General features: G+C 40.1%; 1 long non-coding RNA gene across 2 annotated transcripts in view; it reads left to right on the forward strand.

Moving 5' to 3' along the window:
• Positions 1 to 8339: 8339 nt before the first annotated feature.
• Positions 8340 to 20897, forward strand: part of LOC140596798 (uncharacterized) — a 71111-nt gene continuing 58553 nt past the window's right edge. Inside the window, exons 1-2 of one of the 2 annotated variants that reach the window (XR_011998669.1) lie at positions 8340 to 8571; positions 9908 to 9998. This is a non-coding gene — a long non-coding RNA (uncharacterized lncRNA). The remainder of the gene's footprint in view (positions 8572 to 9907; positions 9999 to 20897) is intronic. The other variant, XR_011998668.1, reaches the window with a different exon arrangement.

Consider the following 20897-nt stretch of genomic DNA (forward strand, 5'->3'; position numbering starts at 1 on the left):
TGTGGGTGGGAATGTGAACTGGTGAAGCCACTCTGGAAAACTGTGTGGAGGTTCCTCAAGGAGTTTTAAAAATGGACCTGCCCTATGACCCAGCAATTGCACTGCTGGGGATTTTTCCCAAAGATACAGATGCAATGAAACACCGGGACACCAGCACCCCAATGTTTCTAGCAGCAATGTCCACAATAGCCAAACTGTGGAAGGAGCCTCGTGTCCATCGAAAGATGAATGGATAAAGAAGATGTGGTCTATGTATACAATGGAATATTACTCAGCCATTAGAAATGACAAATACCCACCATTTGCTTTGATGTGAATGGAACTGGAGGGTATTATGCTGAGTGCAGTAAGTCAATCGGAGAAGGACAAACATTATATGGTCTCATTCATTTGGGGAATATAAATTATAGCGAAAGGGAATAGATGGGAAGGGAGAAGAAATGGGTGGGAAATATCAGAAAGCGAGACAGAACATGGAAGACTGCTAACTCTGGGAAATAAACTAGGGGTTGTGGAAGGGGAGGAGAGTGGGGGGTGGGGGTGAATGGGTGACGTGCACTGAGGGGTGCACTTGACAGGATGAGCACTGGGTGTTATTCTGTATGTTGTCAAATTGAACACCAATTAAAAATAAATTTATTATTAAAAAGTAGAAGATGTGGTTTATGTATACAATGGAATATTACTCAGCCATTAGAAATGACAAATACCCACCATTTGCTTCGACGTGGATTGAACTGGAGGGTATTATGCTGAATGAAATAAGTCAATCGGAGAAGGACAAACATTTTATGGTCTCATTCATTTGGGGAATATAAATTATAGTGAAAGGGAATAGAGGGGAAGGGAGAAGAAATGGGTGGGAAATATCAGAAAGCGAGACAGAACATGGAAGACTCCTAACTCTGGGAAATGAACTAGGGGTGGTGGAAGGGGAGGAGGGCGGGGGGTGGGGGTGACTTGGTGGCGGGCACTAGAGGGGGGCACTTGACAGGATGAGCACTGGGTGTTATTCTGTATATTGTCAAATTGGACACCAAGAAATGTTGGGAAATATCAGGAAGGGAGACAGAACATAAAGACTCCTAACTCGGGGAAACGAACTAGGGGTGGTGGAAGGGGAGAGGAGGGCGGGTGTTGGAGGGGAATGGGTGACGGGCACTGAGGTGGACACTTGACGGGATGAGCACTGGGTGTTTTTCTGTATGTTGGTAAATTGAACACCAATAAAAATTAATTAAAAAAAATAAATTTATTATTAATAAAATAAAAATAAACAAAACAAAACAAAACAAACTTTAAAATTGAAAAAAGAAAAAAAGAGTTAGCTGTGAAGGGTGACCTAATGTGCATTTATATGATTCAAGTGCAAAGGAAATGGATGTTGCACGCATACATAGAAATGTGTGAGTTTTACAGGCTCTCTCCTTTTACCCACGATTTTTTAATTGAGCCACTTTTCATTCTGATCCCTTTGGTTAAAAAAAAAGCCTCCTGGGCACATCAAATTACCAGCTCAGTAGAACACCAGAATTAATCACTGAAGATGGAGGACACTGCATATCATTAGTGCAAAGGACAAAAGGGAGGAGTGGGAGTGACTGGGAAATGGGAGACTCCTCTCACACAAACTGGCAACCCTGAACTCTCTAACCTATCAAAAATAATTAAAAGTGCCATCTTCTTAGTAATTTTAACCTTACTAACAGGTGACCTGCACAGAGAAGTTGCATGTGTCAGCTCGCATCTTGGTTTAGGAAGCATTTTCCCCCCAAGGATATAGAACTAGCAAATTACATGCTCAAAACAAAAGAAAGAAGCAACCTTACTATTTATAAATCTAGGCAGAGTAAAAATACATAAAATAAGTAGCTGGAAAAGTTTTAAATAACAGCTCATTCTTCTTTTCTTGTATCTCTCACTAAAGAAGTTCCAAGGAGCTAGGTCAATTATTTGGGGAAAAAAGAACAACTTTATGTTAATGAATCTACTAAAATCACATTTATAGTGCTATGAGCAATGATTTGCATAAAAATACTGAAGTGGCATTTTGGGGTCTTTTGATGTTTGTAAGTCCCATAGATGTATTTGTTTGTTTATTTCTGGCCATGAGTAGAATTGCAGTGTTGCGATAAAACATTTCAGGATTTCAGGATAAAGAGACACATCTTAAATCTGTTCTTAAATTATCAAGCAATCCTTCCTTACCAAATGGAAATTACTAAAGTTGTTTTCCACCTCATATTTTAGGGGAAAAAATGATGTGATATCTGTCTTCATGGAAACTACAGTATCTGCAACACATGATAAATGAGGTCATATATTTGATTACAGTGGCCCTAGTCGAGACCCTGGTTATTGACACTAGCAGCATTTTCTGCTCTTTCCACCACCTTTCCCCACAAAGTGATGTAAGTTAGATCTCAATAAAACTGTTCAATCTATGTGGCTAGAAGTTTTACATCTATGAACGTGTGTCAGTGTCTGTGTGCATGCGTACTTGTGTGTCAATGAGGACTAGTAAAGCATGATATTGGATATTGAGCCCTTGTTTTTGAAATGATTACCGATTCTCAAAATGGTCTGTGCGTTTAACACATGGGAATGTTAACATTTAGTGTAAAATTGATTGTTCCTAGATGGTTTTGTGCTGTGAATTCTTTTTGTGCTACATTCTCGATCATATGTCATTAGAGGAATGTGATTTTGGCAGTTCTCATGTCAGCGACTGTTATTTGGTGCAAGTGTTTAAATGTTTAATGGACGGGGACCTCCTCCGAAGTCTCTTAATAATTTCTTAGATTAGCAGATCATGTGAAGTTCTTTTAAATGAGCTCATAAAAATGATCTCCCAGTATTCTTGTAAAGAGATTTTCCTGCCATCTTCTGATATAGAAGTATAAATACAAGACCAACATATAAAGACTAAATGTGATTATACAAGTTATGTCAGTAAATTCTGACAGTATGGTCCTTCAGGTAAAAGAGGGTTATTATGGGTGACAATGCATGATTCATAATAATCACATTTTCTTTCCCTTGCCTTTGTCAAAGAACTAAAGAACAGTTTGGTGCATATAATGTTTCAAAGAAGTTTCCTGGAGTGTTGGGATTGATCTTCATGCCTCCAGATCTTGGTCCTTGCAAGTTTGTCCCAAGCCTGAGACACACATCTACTCATTAGGTGCAGCAAAAGCTGATTTCTGAACTCTCAAGAATGTAGGACGTAACCTGGGCTGCAGAGAATCCAATACCGTGATCCTGTTAAATCAATGATACTGCTTCAGAATGAGAGAGTAGGTACAGAACAAAGAGTGTTTTTATTCCTTTTCGAGTCCTCTTTTAGTCCACTGCAAACATTTAGTCAGGAAGCCATGCTTTGTTAAAGAACAAATGTTTTTCAATTTCAAAAGCTTCTCTTTACAATTGAAGGTGGTGGCCTTGATTCATTTAATTTCTATAGTATTGCATTTATAAGAAAACATAGTATAAAGAACAGAGACCATATTGCAAACAAAGTTTCCTTACAACAGGAAGGAAAGTTTCCTTTACTAAGAAGCATAGGATTTGGAAAGGAGAGAAAGAGGAGAAGAGTATAGGTATTAGTGACCTACCCACCTACTTGGGAACTAATGCTCCAGGGAGAGGGAAGAGGGAATGCTGTACACTCCTTTGCAAAGCCTTATATTATGCCTTTTGTTGGTGTTATATAATCCCTGGGCAGAGAAGCAATGTCTGAGGAAGTATCTGAAGCCTGCCTCTTTCAAAGAATTCTGCATACTGTGGCATGATGAGGAAAATCAGTGATAGCTTTTGGGTCTCCAGCAAGAATCACAGATTTGAGACAATCAGAAAAATGTGAAAGAGCCACTGTGGGGTCATGACAAGATCCAGAGGCATTAACAGACATGACACCACAGAATAAGCCAGACCAGTCATACCTCAGTAGGCACTCCAGTGGGCCATCCAGTGATGAGAGAAGGAAAGGAAAATTCCAGAAGACAGAATGTGGACCTCTTTATACCCACCATGCTGGCATGCACCCAGAAGCCAGTTGTACAGGAAAGAAAGTTAGAGAAGACTCTGTAGAGGGGAGAAACAGTTGTGACTAGCGTTTAATAGATTTTTTCCCCCATAGTATTTTGATGTTTTTTTTTAATTTTTATTTACTTATGATAGTCACAGAGAGAGAGAGAGAGGCAGAGACACAGGCAGAGGGAGAAGCAGGCTCCATGCACCGGGAGCCCGATGTGGGATTCGATCCCGGGTGTCCAGGATCGCGCCCTGGGCCAAAGGCAGGCGCCAAACCGTTGCGCCACCCAGGGATCCCTCCCCAAAGTATTTTGAATTCAAGTTGAATTAATCTTATTTGGCCAGTGTTACTGTATTTTTTCCTGCTAGTAAAAGGACTCAGATTCTGGAAGACTTGTGAGATTAAATAACAAAGGCAGCTAACTTTTCTTTTAACAGCTGAATTTACATTTAGTTCTATTATGTTCATGTCCGAGACAGGAAATTTCAGGATTTTCTAAAACCAACCTTCCTGCTAAATGTTGTGAGAATTTGGCCACACACAAGAGACAACAAGGATTTCAATTACCCTCCATCCATAAACAACTAGAAAACTGGACATAGTTTAGGAAGTAACTACTTTAAGAAACTTGATGGTAGGCAGTATAGGAGAATAATCTTGGAGGAAAGAGAAAGGAATGAGGTGAACTCTACCTTTGTCTAGACCTTCTGCCTAGAAGAATTTCTACTGAAGTTCAGGAAGGGGAATTCTAACAAAACTTGTGTATATGAATGAATTGAGGAGATAGAAATCATCATTTGGGGAAGCCAAGGCAATTAGAATTTGTGAGGCAGACTACCTAAGAGGAGGGAGCTATGCAGAAGTGCTCAGGATATTTTCATGGAAGTTGCATCAAGTCTTTGGCTGAAAATGAATTTGCAAACCCATCACTGGATATGAATAATTTCAGAGAACAGAACAGTTACCAGTGAGCTGAACAATTAATTCCTGGAGATTGTAAAGGTCTGAGAATCATTCAAGTTCCCATAAACCCAAGCAAAGAGACCTTCATGAATACATGGTACATTTAGTGGAGAGCCCAGAGAAGCCTCATCTTAAAAGTGGGGCTAAATGAGCATTAAAGGTATTCTAAATTCACCCAAAAAGATGTAACAAATGCAGTACTCAAGAACATAAAACCATGATGTCCCACATCACTAAAATCACTGCATATATGAAGAAGCAGAAAAATGTGACCCATAACTTGGAGAAAAGTCAATCAATGAAACAGACCCAAAATTAAACATATAATATATAAAAATATATAAAAATATAATCTTGATTAACAGACAAGAACTTTAAAACAGCACAAATCCAATATGTATATTGGATAGTGATAGAAATGCGAGAACGAAGCCCAGAAAACTAACAAAGGCTGAAGAAAAATTAGTCTTTAGTGACCTTCTGAGACAATAACAAATGATTTGACACTTGTGCAACTGGAATTTCAGTAGGTAAGGAAAGGAAGAGAAAAAAATACTTGATGACATAATAGTACAACTTTTTTTTCAAATTTAATAAGTTATAAACTTTCAGAACCAAAAGACAAAATGAAGCCTAAGTAAAATAAACATAAATCAAATCTCTCCAAGTTTTATTGTAATCAAACTGCCAAAAAAGTGTTAAAGAGGGAATCCTAAAAGCATCAAGAAAACAGACACATTGCACGCAGAGACACAAAGTTAAACAAAACAGCAGACTTTTTGTCAGAAATCATTCAAACCACAGAAAAGAGGCTTATCTCTCTAAAATGCTGACAGAAAAAAATAAAAAATAAAAATAAAATGTTGACAGAAAAAAATTCTAAATTCTATATTCAGCAAAATATCTTTCATAAATGAGAGTAAAGAGAAATTGACAAACTTAATATATAACTGATAGGGAAATTCAAGTGATCTAGAATTTGCAAATGATTTTTAAAACTAATAAAGGAGGATTTATACCATTTGATTTCAAGATTACAAAGTTAAAGTACCAAGGCACTATAGTAATGGCAGAGAATAGACAGATAAATGGAACAGAAATGACAATGCAGAAATACATCAATTATATAACCAATTGATTTTTCAACAAAGATGTCAAAAATTTACGGCTGGGGGAAAGATTGTCTTTTTAGTAAACTATGCTAGAATAATGGATATATATATATATGTATGTATATATATATATATATGTATGTATATATGTACGTATACACACACACACACACACACAAATGGATCTCAGCCTTCTCATTACACCATACCTGAAAAATAATTCAAAATAAACATAGGAGCTAAATCTTTTAAAAGAAAATATAAAGGAAGATCTTTATAACCTTGATTTAGGCAGAGATTTCTTAGGCAAGACATAATCATAAGCCCATAAATGAAGATTTTGTTAATTGGACTCCACCAAAACCAAAAATTTTACTTGTCAAAGGACACTATTGAAAATGAAAAGGCAGCCACAAAATGAGAGAAAATATTTGCAAAACATACATCTGTCTAAGGTAGATCCAGACACATAGCACAAAATATACAAAGAACTTGTATAACACAATAACAAGAGAAACTTTTCAATTAAGAAATGAGCAAAAGAAAGACACTTCATAAAAGAAGACACTCTGGCTAACAAGCTCCTGGAAAGATACTCAACATCATCAAGCATTAAGAAAATGCAAACCAAAATTATAAAATACCAGTATAGAACCATTAAAAAGCTTGAAATAAAAAGGCTGACAAATGCAATTATCGACAAGGACATAGAGAACACTGGAAGTCTCCTATATCTCTGGTAGGAATGCAAAACACTGCAATCACTTTGTATAATAGTCTGGCAATTTCTTTCTTTTTTTTAAATTTATGATAGTCACACACAGAGAGAGAGAGAGAGAGGCAGAGACAGAAGCAGGCTCCATGCACTGGGAGCCCGATGTGGGATTCGACCCCGAGTCTCCAGGATCACCCCTGGGCCAAAGGCAGGCGCCAAACCGCTGGGCCACCCAGGGATCCCTAGTCTGGCGATTTCTTTAAAAGTTAAACATAGGGCACCCCGGGCGGCTCAGTCCTTTAAACATCTGCCTTCCACTCAGGTCATGATACAGGGGCCCTGGGATTCAGCCCGCATCTGACTTGTGGGCAGGTGCTCTCGCTCCCTCCCTCTCAAATAAATAAATAAACTCTTAAAGGAAAAAAAAAACCATACAGTTAACCATGTGTCTACAGAAACAATAGTAAAAAATCTTTAAAAATAAATAATAGTAATGTTTGCCAGTGTTTTTTTAAACATATGTAGAAGTAAACCGTATGCAAATTTTGGCACAAAGAATGAGACAGGGAAATGGAAAATCCACCTATGTGGATTAGCATAATACTGTTTGAAGAGGATGATAATTTATTTTATTTTTTGAAGATTTTATTTATTCATTCAGGAGAGGCAAGAGAGAGAGAGAGAGGCAGAGGCACAGGCAGAGGGAGAAGCCGGCTCCAGGCAGGGAGCCCGTGCCGGGCTCGATCCCGGGTCTCCAGGGTCACACCCCGGGCTGCAGGCGGCGCTAAACCGCTGGGCCCCTGGGCTGCCCTGAAGGAGATGAGCATCTAAAACCACAGCCCCTACGGACCCGTCGTGTTTCCTTTCTGGCTCCAAGAATCGTTTCATTTGTCAGCTGAGAAAGCTTTTCCTAGGCTGCTGCTGCAGGCTCCTCCGGGCCTTGGGGCGCCTGCACAGCCGCCCCGCGCGCTGGGGTGACCACCGGCTTCCGCCCCCCGCCCGCCAGGCTGGACGGCGCCTTCTGGGGCAGGGCAGGTGGGGCAGCAAGTTCTCCTCCTTTCCTCCTGCTCTCCTGGGCCTCTGTCCGAGCTGCCTTCGAGGGTCCCGGGGAGCCGGACGGCCAGTTAAGGGGGTCCTGGCAGGGAGACCCCCGGACGGCGAGCTCTTCCCCGCGCGGCCGCCCCCGCGAGAGCGGCTGGGCTGTGGAACGGCACGTGAACCCCACGTCTAGGCCTCGGCCGCACCGACCCAGATCTGCGTACAGGCAGAGGCTTCTGGCCGCAGGCAGGAAAGCGCCGGCTTCGAGCTTGCTTTCTACCGCACGTCAACGGCGAGCGCGGCTGCAGGCTTCGCGGGACCAGCTCCAGGCCGGGGGACGCCCGCCTGAGCGGAAGCAGCTCCGCTCCCACAGTCTTCGGGTGCTCCGGCGCCCGCTGGCTCTGAGGAGCGACTGCGCACGCGCAGGTGAGAGGCGGGCGGGAGGCCGTTGGGCGCCTGCAGTTGCCAGCACATGCGCGGTGCGGCGGCAGGGACTCCCCGAGGGAGACCAGGGTTTCGGGGCGCATCCGAGAGTCCGGGCCGCCGAGCTGGAAGCCTGCCTGAAAACACCCCGCAAGGTGCGCTCTCCCGCCGCGGCCCTGCCCGGCCACTGTCCGGGCGCCCTTGGCCGCACCGCGGAGGACGGCTCTCTGTGGAGGGCACGTGGGCTCCCGGGCCGCCGCCCCCCTCACCGGCAGGGCCTCCGCGAGGTACGTGTGCCCCCCGGGCCTGCCTTTCTGAGGGCGGGACGGGGGAAAGGGATCGGATGCGTCTTTGCAGCCCGGGGAGGAGAGGATTTTCATGCAATTTGATGACCGGATGTTCTGCGGGAGGTGGCGGAGGGTACAGCGATGGCGGTTTGTTTCTGGCGGAAGACTTTTTAAAAGTTCAGGCTATAAGAATGAATCGAGACAGGGCATTCGTATTTAGATGGAATAAATTCACCTGCCAAATCCATCACATTAAAGAAAAAATGTGGGCAGCCCGGGTGGCTCACGGTTTAGCGGGCCTGCAGCCCAGGGCCTGATCCTAGAGACTCAGGATCGAGTCCCGCTTCGGGCCCCCTGCCTGGAGCCTGCTTCTGCCCCTGCCCCTGTCTCTGCTTCTGTCTCTGTGTGTCTCATGAATAACTAAATAAAATCCTTAAAAGAAAAAACGTTAATGGTCTTTAGGGGAAGAGGAGGGAAAACGGAATTTCTGGCCAAACACCAGTTGGTCATTACTGCTGAGCTTTACCAGACAACTGTGTGTTCTGCTCTACCCTTGGTTTCAGTGCCCTCAAATACCATCACAAGTCAGGGGGTGGGCTGCAGCTCTGGGAGTGTCCCTAACAATTCCCCTGTCTTTTAGGAGTTTGATGTCTTTCAGGATTTTCCTTTTTGTCGTTTAAAGCCGCTCATGAGATGCAATGGGTGGTGGGTTAAGTGGGGAAGTCAGATTAGTGTGGCCAAATGTGGAGAAAATTCCTAAAGACAGGATGATCAACAACAAGAGAAGACACCTGGGTGACCAGTTGGTTAAGCGTTTGCCTTTGGCTCAGGTCATGATCCCAGGGTCCTGAAATGGAGCCCCGCGTCAGGCTCCTTGCTCAGTGGGGAGTCTGCTTCTCCCTCTCCTCCTGAGCTTGTGCTCTCTGTCACTGTCTCTGCGTCTCTCTCAAATAAATAAAAACCCTAAATAAAAACAGACAACAAACCACAATAGCAAGACCGGGTCCCAGAGATTATTCGAAAGAGCAGCACAAAAGTCCCATTTATCTGAAGGGTGTCTTCTTATCAAATAATTTGAATTTGCTGTGGTCAGGGTCTGTGGAAGTCTTCATGGGATTATGGATTACACAGAACTGGAAGGGCCTTTAAGAAATAAAGTTGGTATTGTACTGGAATTAAAAGAAAGGAGTTAAGAGTTAACAGGGTATGATAAGGGTCTGATTTTCATCTAGATTTCACCTTCCACTCCAAAAAGTCCAAAGCCAAAGTGGCAAAAGTAACTGAGTAAAGCACACATATGAGGAATGCCTTTGCTCAATTTTTCCCTTGTTTTTAGGAAGACCAAAAGGATCCTTTGTACTCCAAGGTACTAACACTTGATATAGATGAAAATCTACATAAACCAACATGATATCTGTCTGCAACCGGTAGGTACTATTTAAATGTCTTTTAGGGGGATCCCTGGGTGGCGCAGCGGGTTGGCGCCTGCCTTTGGCCCAGGGCGCGATCCTGGAGACCCGGGATCGGGTCCCACGTCGGGCTCCCGGTGCATGGAGCCTGCTTCTCCCTCTGCCTGTGTCTCTGCCTCTCTCTCTCTCTCTCTGTGACTATCAAAAATAAATAAAAATTTAAAAAAAAATAAATGTCTTTTAGGGAGAAAGGATAAGGTCTGAAGCTTGGCCGTGTCTTTAGCGTCTTTCCCAATATCTAGGCTTTGCCATCCAGGAAAAATCCAGAGCAGTGTACTAAATCAAAGTAATTGATTGCTTTACCGAGTGGTATCTTGAAAGTTTAGAGAGTTGGACTTCTATGGTTATTGTTTGTATAAATAATGCTTTATGAACCATAGTGATATGTGATAAAATCTCATAAACACCTATAGATGTACTCAAATCACCTTAGATTAGGTAGTGGACTTTTAATAAATGTTCTGCAGTTTGCTTGTACATATCCTGGTTGATTTCTTAGAGTCCTGGCAGCTTCTGAGCTAGTGTTTTTCTAAGACTCTGAGGCAGTAGTTATATTGTTTAAGAATCCAATCAGTAGTTTTATCCTTATTCTGGATACACTTCCATTATAAACAGTTGATGGAAATACACACACACATGCGTGTGTGTGTGTGTGTGTGTGTGTGCATCTGCACACCCAGGTCCATACATAAAAGCCATTATCCCTCAAACGTTTTTCATCTTATTCATAAGCCAAAACTAAGTACTATTGAGGAGCATATGGTTCTTTAAAAATCTATTAAGGAAAAATTTGGATTTAAGGGAAATAATTATCCATTAAATTCTCAAAACATTCTCGAAGCACCTGCGTGGCTCAGTTGATCAAGTGTCTGACTCTTGGTATCAGCTCAAATCATGAGTTCAGGTTCTGCATTGGGCTCCATATAAATAATAATAAGTAATATTAAAATAATAATAATAATAAAATAAAAGGAAATTCTTAGAACATTTTCGATCTAGACTTTACCCTTAAGTGGAAAGAATGGAGAAATTTAATATGTCCAATTTTTTATCATTTTCCCTCTGTTCTGTGCAAGAAAAACCAATAGAATTAATGTGGTTTTGGTGTTATTTTCTTATTCTAGTTAGCTTACTTTAATAATGTCACTTAATATTTTCTTTGCTTTTATACTAAGTTTCTGAGTTTTTCATGTACAATGAATGTATCTGTGTTGTGATTTCCTAGTTTCTTCATGGAATGTACTATTTTATTTCTGGATATCTGATCATATTTAAATGCCTTAAACTTTCCTGGTCAAAGAGTAACTTCTTTTCCCTTTAATATTCTGCAGAGGGATTAAGCAGATTCTTACAGGTTGAAATGTTTAAATACGTCTTCAGAACACTCATGGAAGAAAGAGTAGCTCTGTCACATTTTTAGCAACAACACACTTAAAAGAATAGCTGTCCAACTAAACTAAACCTGCTTGTGAAGTCCACTAGAGTTGATCCCATCCTAAATTACTTGGCTACATTAGTACATTCGTATAATAAAGAGCGAAACATAACAGGAAGGTAAGATAGCTGTGTCTGAAACACATGAGGTACTGATATATATTAACAGACATCAGTTTCTTTTCTTTTTTTTATAATAAATTTATTTTTTATTGGTGCTCAATTTCTAACTTGTGCTTTCAAATTATGAAGGGGAATTTGAGATGCTTTCTATCTCGTTTTTGGAAAATTTAAGATAATTTTAGAATAGGTTAGATTTAGAATAGGGTTTTTTTCTTAGTTTGAAGAAATAGTTGAAAAAGTAAATAGGAATTGTGTGCCATGGCCCCTCCTCCATCAACTGGGTCTCAGAAATAGTGTTCTCTTCCTCTTGGCTTACAGAAACCAAGTTTCTGTACTTGTGCTGCTAGGTGGACAGTGTGGGTGAACAGGGAGGGACAGAAGGACCAGAATGCACAGACTTCTCTTTCCATTTCAGTTTTCTATCATCTATCGGCTATGAATGACCAAGCCTTGTTTCTGTCCACTTGCAGCCCCCTTAAATGAGGCTGTAAGAGAAGACCCCCCGCCCCGGCAGCATTCACAAATTGATAGCTTCTGGGTCACATTAGAATGTTTTAATTTTTTTAAATTCAACTTTGCTTTTTTTCTTTGCTTAAGGTACTTGTCATACTTGAATACAGAATGATACACAAATTAAAGTGTATTATATTAATTGGAACTGATCACATCATGGGGAAAGTTGGCTGGGGCCTGAGTGGCAGTTATAAATCCCAACTGCTTGAGTCCTTGATGAACATTGGTTTACTGAAAGGTGTTAGGACCAGGTTTTGCCAAATTCTAGAACTATTCTCAGATTGTGGTATGTGCCTTTATTCTGTAATTACATTGAGGCTGCTTCAGGTCTTTATTACTCCAGTAATATAAAATTGTGTAGTCACAGAATCTCCCAGTTACTATTTCCTGCAAATTAATTGGCTACCTTCAAAGGCTGATGAACAGGATACCTCTTATTGATTGTAGTATTGAGTATTGTGTGACTACTGAGTAATAGCTCCTGCATCCCTCCCCACTTCTTTCTAATGCTGATTTTCATTCAGGTAATATAATCTTTCACATGACCATATGCTTTCCTAATCCAATTACGGTAATTTTTTTTTAAATTGTATTTAAGTTCTACTTAACATAGATTTGCAATATTGGTTTCAGGAGTAGAATTCAGTAATTCATCACTTACATACAACACCCAGTGCTCATCCTGACAAGTGTCCTCACCACCCATCTAGCCCATCCCTGCTCATCTCCCTCCAGCAGCCCTCAGTTTGTTCTCTGTCCTTAAGTCTCTTATGGTTTTTTCCTTCTCTCTTTTTTCCCCCTTTTCCCATATGTTCATCTGTTTTGTTTCTTAAATTCCACATATGAATGTGAAATCATATAGTATTTGTCTTTTTCTTACTGACTTATTTCACTTAGTGTAATGTGCTCTAGCTCCATCCACATTGTTGCAAATGGCAAGATTTCATTCTGAGTAATACTCCATTGTATATAAAAGAATGCATATTCTACTTTGGGATGAAATGTCCTGAATATACCTGTTAAGGCCATCTGGTCGAGTGTATCATTCAAACACTTCTTACTGTCTTTGTTTTAAAATCTAGTTTGATATAAGTTTGGCAACCCTGGCTTTGTTTTGCCATCCATTAGCATGATAAGTGGTGCTCCATCTCCTTAGTTTCAATATGGGGGTGTCTTTAGGTCTAAAATGAGTCTCTTGTAGGTAGCATATAGATGTGCCTTTTTAAAAAAATCTATTCTGATACCCAATGTATTTTGATTGGAAATTTAGTTCATATACATTCAGATTGCTTATTGAAAGATATGAATTTCATGGCACTGTGTTACCTATAAACTTGGTGTTTCTGGTGATGTTCCTTTCTAGTCTTTGTTGCTTTTTTTAGAAAAGATTTTTTATTTATTAATTCAGAGAGAGAGAGAGAGAGAGAGAGAAGGCAGGCAGAGAGGCAGAGACACAGGCAGAGGGAGAAGCAGACTCCATGCAGGGAGCCTGACATGGGACTTGATCCTGGATCTCCAGGATCACACCTTGGGCTGCAAGCAGTGCTAAACCACTGGGCCACCGGGGATGCCCGTCTTTGTTGCTTTTGATCTTTTTTCTCCCACTCAGTTCCTCTTAATATTTCTTGCAGGGCTGGCTTAGTGGTCTATGAACTCCTTTAGTTTTTGTTTGTGTGGGACACTCTTTATCTCTCTTCCTATTCTGAATGACAGGCTTGCCAGATAAAATATTCTTGGCTGCATATTTTCCCCATTCAGCACAATTATGGTAATCTCATTCTTCTTGGCTGCTCATATTTTAGAAACAGGTATGATGCATTTCTGGTCAATGAGCTATGAAGTGGAATATTGTGGGAGCTCAGGGAAAAACTTTGTCATAATTAAAGAGACACAAAAACAGCATTTTTACTGGATATCATTTTGTCACATATGGTGTAAGGTAGTTAACATAAGGATAAGCCTATATCCTGAATAATGCAATATTGAAAATTGGAAAGATCCTTGATGATGTTGTCGAGGCACTGAATTAAGCAACCGTGTAGCTGCCTAACTGCAGAATTTCTCTTATGAAATGATCAATTTCTTAAGACGTCAGCTAGTGAGGCCAGGATTTTCTGTTTCTTGTAGCTGAAATCTTCCTCATTAATACACTATGGGAACCATTTCATTATTGAATAATTTATAATTATAAGATTTATCAGGCTATGTAGAAAGGTTTTTATCTCAGCCTGTTTCGCAGAATAAATTATCCTTGAAAGGAGAGGGAAAATTGGATGATGGTAGAAAGATAAAACAGAGTAAGGTTAAACGACAAAAAAGATGTGATGGTAGCCGAGACCAGGGGTCAGAATGTATTCTAACACATTCATTTAGATTAAAATGTTATATATATATATATCATAAGTCTATAGGTATATGTAAATCTTTCTTCTAAGATTGTGCAGATAGTTCATATAGTTTGTGCTTCTGATGAATCTTGAGTACTTTCATGTTTCTTAAATTGCTAAACCTAAATTATGAATGTTGTGTTTACTCAACAAAGTCCTCTTATCTACCATTTATTGAGCTTAGCTTCAATAAACTTTGAACATAAATTAAAGGTTTCTATGAACTAAGCTTCTCTTCTGAAACTGATTTATGATCTCAGTATAAGCAGGAACAAAGAATACTGGCTTAAGTAAAAGGCAGGTAGGGATCCCCTCCTCTAGCCATCTCTCACCAATGTGTCCCAGAGCCCTGAGAGTGGGGCAAAGCTCTTTTTTTTTTCTGGATGGAGAACCCTCTCTGGCAGTTCCTTCTCAGTTGCTTGTGATCTACTAGCCTCTGGAAGGGGAAGGGCAAGGGCAAGATGTGCAGACTTCCTATGTTACTTTCCAATAGCTTCAGACTACTTGAAGAGTCAAGGAGAAGGATATTGTGGATCAAATAGACACAAATCCTGAGTATATATTTAGAAATGCTCAGCATACTTGGTTTGAATTTAGAGACAAAGAGTTTTTCATTGTGATCAGGTTCCTATTCCTTTGGAGGCAGGTATCTTATCTGTCCACCTGTCTGTCTATTCACCTATAGCTTCCTAGTTCAGCCTCTCTGGTATGTTCTATTTAATCTGCCAAAGAAAAGGAAACAGTTACACCATCACATCATTTGATAGGAACTTTATATTACAAGTTAGAAGTCATAAAGGAGGAACAGAAATATTTTTTGGGATAAGTTAGATGAGTAGAAGATAACTTCTCTAAAGTCACATGTGCCAGAAAATACACATAGGTTTTTAGAGTCCTGGGGAGAGTATGGGAGGAGGGGTAACCTGCTGGCTAAACAGTGATGTGGCATTAGCCTAGATTAAGACTACTGACTCTGATCTACAGGCCAGATCCTACCTGCTGCCTGTTTTTTTTTTTTTTTAATGATTTTATTTATTTATTTATTTATTTATTTATTTATTTATTTATTTATTTATTCTTGAGACACATAGAGAGGCAGAGACACAGGCAGAGAGAGAAGCAGGCCCCATGCAGGGAGCCTGATGTGGGACTCGATCCCGGGTCTCCAGGACCATGCCCCGGGCTGAAGGTGGCACTAAACCGCTGAGCCATCCGGGCTGCCCTGCTGCCTGTTTTTGTATGGTACACAAGCTAAGGGAAGGTTTCAACATTTTTAAATGGTTGAAAAAAATTAAAAGAATATTTTGTGATACATGAAAATTGTATAAAATTGAAACTTCAGGTTCCATACTTGGTTTTATTGGCATGGAACCGTGCCCATTTATTTACATATTTTTTTCTGGCTGCTTTTGAGATAGGAAGGCAGATTTGAACAGATATTATAGTCCTGCAACAAAGGCTTAAATATTTACTCTCTATCCCTTTACAGAAATTTTGTTAACCTCTGACCTAGACCACTGTTTCTCAACCCTTAATGTTTGTATATCATTTGAAGATTTTGTGAAAATATATAGTTTCTGATTCAGTAGGTCAAGGGAGCCTACGTGTCTGTATTTCTTTTTTTTAAAGATTTTGTTTATTTCTACATGAGAGACACACAGAGAGAGGCAGAGACACAGGCAGCGGGAGAAGCAGGCTCCATGCAGGGAGCCTGATGCAGGAATTGATCCCCGGCCTCCAGGATCACGCTCTAGGCGGAAGGCAGGTGCTAAACCACTGAGCCACCCAGGGATCCCAGTGTCTGTATTTCTAATGAGCTGAGGACCACATAGTAAGTGGCGATGCTCTAGTGCAGGATTAACACACTTATTGTTTAAAGAGCCAAGTAATAAATGGTTCACAGTCTGCAGCCTATTCAGTCCTTTTGTTACAACTATGTACATCTGCTGGGTAACGTAGACATAGACAACATATAAAAGATCAGGAGTGGCTGTGTTCCAATAAACATTTACAGAAGTAGGCTTTGGGCTGGAATTGGCACGAAGATTTACTTTAGCATTCACTGGTCTCAGCTGTTCAGTGTGGGTGTCCATTAAGTAATAGGCACAGTCCTACCCTCAACTTGCTTACTAGTTTTATAACATATTCCAGTAATGATGATAAAGACAGCAGTTAACTTGTATTGGGTAATTATCATATGCCAGGCTCTATGTGAAGTCCTATGAGCCATCTCTTATTTAATTACCACAACAAATCCTAGGAAGCAGATACCATCATTATCCTTGCTTACAGATGAGAATACTGAGCTTCAGAAAAAAAAAATTAATCAAAGCTGCCAACAGCAAATCAGTGGTGAGCCTAGGGTAAGGCATAACTCATGATTATTGAATGACTGTTGGATTATAGATGACTGGATCAAATCTGTGCATTCTTGGGAGTTCCAGAAGCTGGAGAACCAGACTGTGACTATACTGACTTCCTTCATTGTGAGGCCTGGTTCTCAAGGACCTGAGCAGTGAAAGACAAGACATCTCTTTAGAGGCAACATTGAATGTAGGTGTCAGAAACTGGATGTTTGACTCATGCCAGAGCATTCTTTTTCTTGAAAGATTTATTTAGTACCTTCACTGCATGTTTTTGAAGTTAAGGCTCTTAGAGATCTCAGAAAGCACATTTTTCATAGTTTTGGGATTTTCCATGCTCCAAAAATGAAATTGCTTTACTTTATAATAACATGTTATTTTAGGCACCAAATAAGTATGGCATTTTGCCTTCCTTGTGTACTTTGGATTTTTTAATATAAATTTATTTTTTATTGGTGTTCAATTTGCAAACATATAGAATAAACCCAGTGCTCATCCCATCAAGTGCCCCCCTCAGTGCCTATCACCGAGTCACCCCCCCCCCCCGCCCACCTCACCTTCCACCCCCCGCCCAGTTTGTTCCCAGAGTTAGGAGTCTCTCATGTTCTGTCTCCCTTTCTGATGTTTCCCACTCATTTTTTCTCCTTTCCCCTTTATTCCCTTTCACTATTTTTTATATTCCCCAAATGAATGAGACCATTTAATGTTTGTCATTCTCCTATTGACTTATTTCAATCATACAATAAATGTCCCTTCTAACCACAGTGACTGAAATTACATTTCTCCTTCCAAATTCTATATTTTTTCCTTCCTTCTTAGCTGCAATTACTAACGTAAAGAGTAGATAGACCTTGATTCTGGCCTAAATATAAGACTACTTTTATCTGTCTTTACACTGTTATTTCCATGTAAATGAATGTTTTTAGGTAAGATGCCTATCAGTATAACTACATTATAATAAATTAATAGGTCCCTGAGAGCAAACATGTTGTTAATAAAAATGCTTTGGAAAAAACTTTCTGGAGTCTCAGACACAATCTCCTTGGACTATAGATACCATATAAAGATGAATAAGTATGCCATTTTTTATGAATCACCTGTTGAAAAACTTTTATGTCATTGCTCTGATGAATAAGACTAGGTTTCATTTTATAAGCAGTCAGTGTAGGTACAGGGCAAGGAGGAATATGTCAACATTTTCTAAGTCTTAAGTATCAATCTTGATATGCCTAGGTGGATCAGTGATTTGGCACCTGCCTTTGGCCCAGGGCAAGATCCTGGAGACCCAGGATTGAGTCCCGCATCGGGCTCCCTGCATGGAGCCTTCTTCTCCCTCTGACTGTGTCTCTGCCTCTTTCTCTCTCTTTCAGTGTCTCTCTGAGGCAGAGACACAGGCAGAGGGAGAAGCAGGGTCCATGCAGGGAGCCCGATGCGGGACTCGATCCTGGGTCTCCAGGATCATGTCTTGGGCCAAAGGCAGATACTCAACCACTGAGTCACCCGGGGATCCCATGAATAAAAAAATCTTAAAAGAAAAAGCATCAATAACCTTAATTTTTTAGGTGGGCAAGGAAGTTAAATATGATACTTAAATAGGAAATCAGGTACTTACAGATTCTTAAAGCCAGAATTTAGGATGGTCTAATCTAGCCATCTCTGTACACTCCTATTTTTCTATGTAAGTCCCAATTGATTAAGTAAAATTCTTAAAGTCATTTGCTTCTTTAACACAAATATGTTAGTTTTTCCCCCTGAATCTGGGAACATGTATTGGTTTCCTCGGGCTGTTATAATGAAGTACCATAAGTTGCTGGCTTAAAACAACGGAAATTTATTATCTCGCAATTCTGTAGTTTAGAAGTCTGAAATCAATGTTTTGGTCGGGCCACAGTCCTTCTGAAGGATCTGGGGCAGAATTCTTTGCCTCTTCATAGGTTCTGATGAAGGCCAGCAATTCTTAGCACTCTTTGGCTTGAGATATATATCACTCCAATCTCTGCCTCTGGCTTCATATGGTGCTTGTGACTCTGTGTCTTCACATTGCTGTCTTCTTAAAAGTATATCATTTGTTTTGGATTAGGACTCCACTCTACTCCAGTATGATCTTAACTAATGATATCTGCAACAACTCTGTTTTCAAATAGGTCACATTTTGAGGTACTGGGTATTAGGACTTTATTATATCTTTCTTGGGTGAGGGATGGTACAGTGTACCCATAACCGAGTATGGGGATGTCAAGATATTATTGTTTTCCATGCAGATCTTACACTATAGGAAGAACACATATATAGAGATTTATGAAGATGCAGGTTGTAATATACAATATTCACAAAATGCTGTAAGCGTATTGCAGTGGGGAAAGCTACCTTTTCCCAAGTGAAATGGTAAAGGAAGGCTTTCAAAGGCAGGTGCCATTTGAACTAATCTTTGAGGGACATATAGGAGTTCATTGAGAAAAGGATGCCAGATGGGAGGACACATCAGCCAGAAAGTTTGGGGTAAAGGCATGGATTAAGTGTTTGTTTGCTGTGATTATTACTAGCTACTCTTTCTTTCTTTTCTTTCTTTCTTTCATTCTTTCTTTCTTTCTTTCCTTTTCTTTTCTTTTCTTTTTGTTCTTTTCTTTTCTTTCATAATAAATTTATTTTTTATTGGTATTCAATTTGCCAACATACAGAGTAACACCCAGTGCTCATCCCGTCAAGTGCCCCCCTCAGTGCCCGTCACCCACTAACCACCCCCCCTCCTCCTCCCCCTCCACATCCCCTAGTTCATTTCCCCGAGTTAGGAGTCTTCATGTTCTGTGCTACTCTTTATTTAATATTAGTGTGTGTCATTTAATTAACAACAACCTTTTGATCCCAATTGTACAGATGGGAAAACTGAAATTTCAAAAAATAAAGTATTTGGTCTCCCGCTAACACATTTTGAAGGTGATACTATTGAGATTAGAACCCAGGGAGCCTGATTATATAGTCTATAATTTGCCATTGTGATGAAAACTACAGTTTAGGATATTTGGGAGCGCATATGGATAGTTAGACATAAGGCCAAAGAGATAGGTTAGAGACAAATTGTGAAGAGGTTGGTTTATCAATTGATTTGCTTAACAGAAAATTGTTGACTTACTAGAGTTTGAACTTTAAGGGCTATTGACATTTGAACAATTTCCAAAGCTCTGTTAGGACAGGTGTCAAATGGCCACATTCCTATGGAGTGTAGGGTAGTTTGGAGGCCCAGATGCTAGAGAGGAGGTTACTGTCATGGACCATTTTAGAATTAATGAAGGTTGGAACTAAACAAGACAATGGAACCGGAGGGGTGATAAAGTCAGAGATACTTGTGAGTCAAGGTCAGTGAGGTGTTGAAGTCATTGCCTCTGTTGTGTGGCCATTCCTGATCCTTTGGCTCAAGTGCTGAAAGTAGAGCTGTCTCCACTAATGTGGTTAAAAACAATAATTTAATTCATACCCCTAACTTAGGAAGAGTCTAGTATGTGGAAGTGTGATGGTTGTATTAGTACACATATAAATGATTATATTAGAGAAGATATAAAAATGTCTTTAAAATTCCAAAGACTGAGTTGACATATTTTAAAACAAACTACATAAAAGTGGTAAAAAATATTTTGCCATGTGCTCTGATGAAATCTCATCTATCTGTATTTTTTTTAAAGATTTTATCTATTTATTCATGAGAGATTAATAGAAAGAGGCAGAGACATAGGCAGAGGGAGAAACAGGCTCCCTAAGGGGAACCTGATGCAGAACTCCATCCTAGGACCCCAGGATCATTACCTGATCCAAAGTCAGACACTCAACTACTGAGCCACCCAGATATCCCTCATCTATTTGTATTAAGTTGTAATTCCTTTAGGTTAAATTCATCCAAGTGTTATTGGAGTTATAGCCACACTTCAGCTCAGCTTATTCAACTAAAGCCTGGTTATTGTAAAAAATATATTATTTCTTTAAAATAGCTTAATTGATTCCTGGGTTAATGTAATAACATTTTGCATTAATTTGAAAGCAAGGCA

This window comes from Vulpes vulpes, unplaced genomic scaffold (genome assembly GCF_048418805.1).
Source record: "Vulpes vulpes isolate BD-2025 unplaced genomic scaffold, VulVul3 u000000709, whole genome shotgun sequence".
NCBI lineage: Eukaryota > Metazoa > Chordata > Mammalia > Carnivora > Canidae > Vulpes > Vulpes vulpes.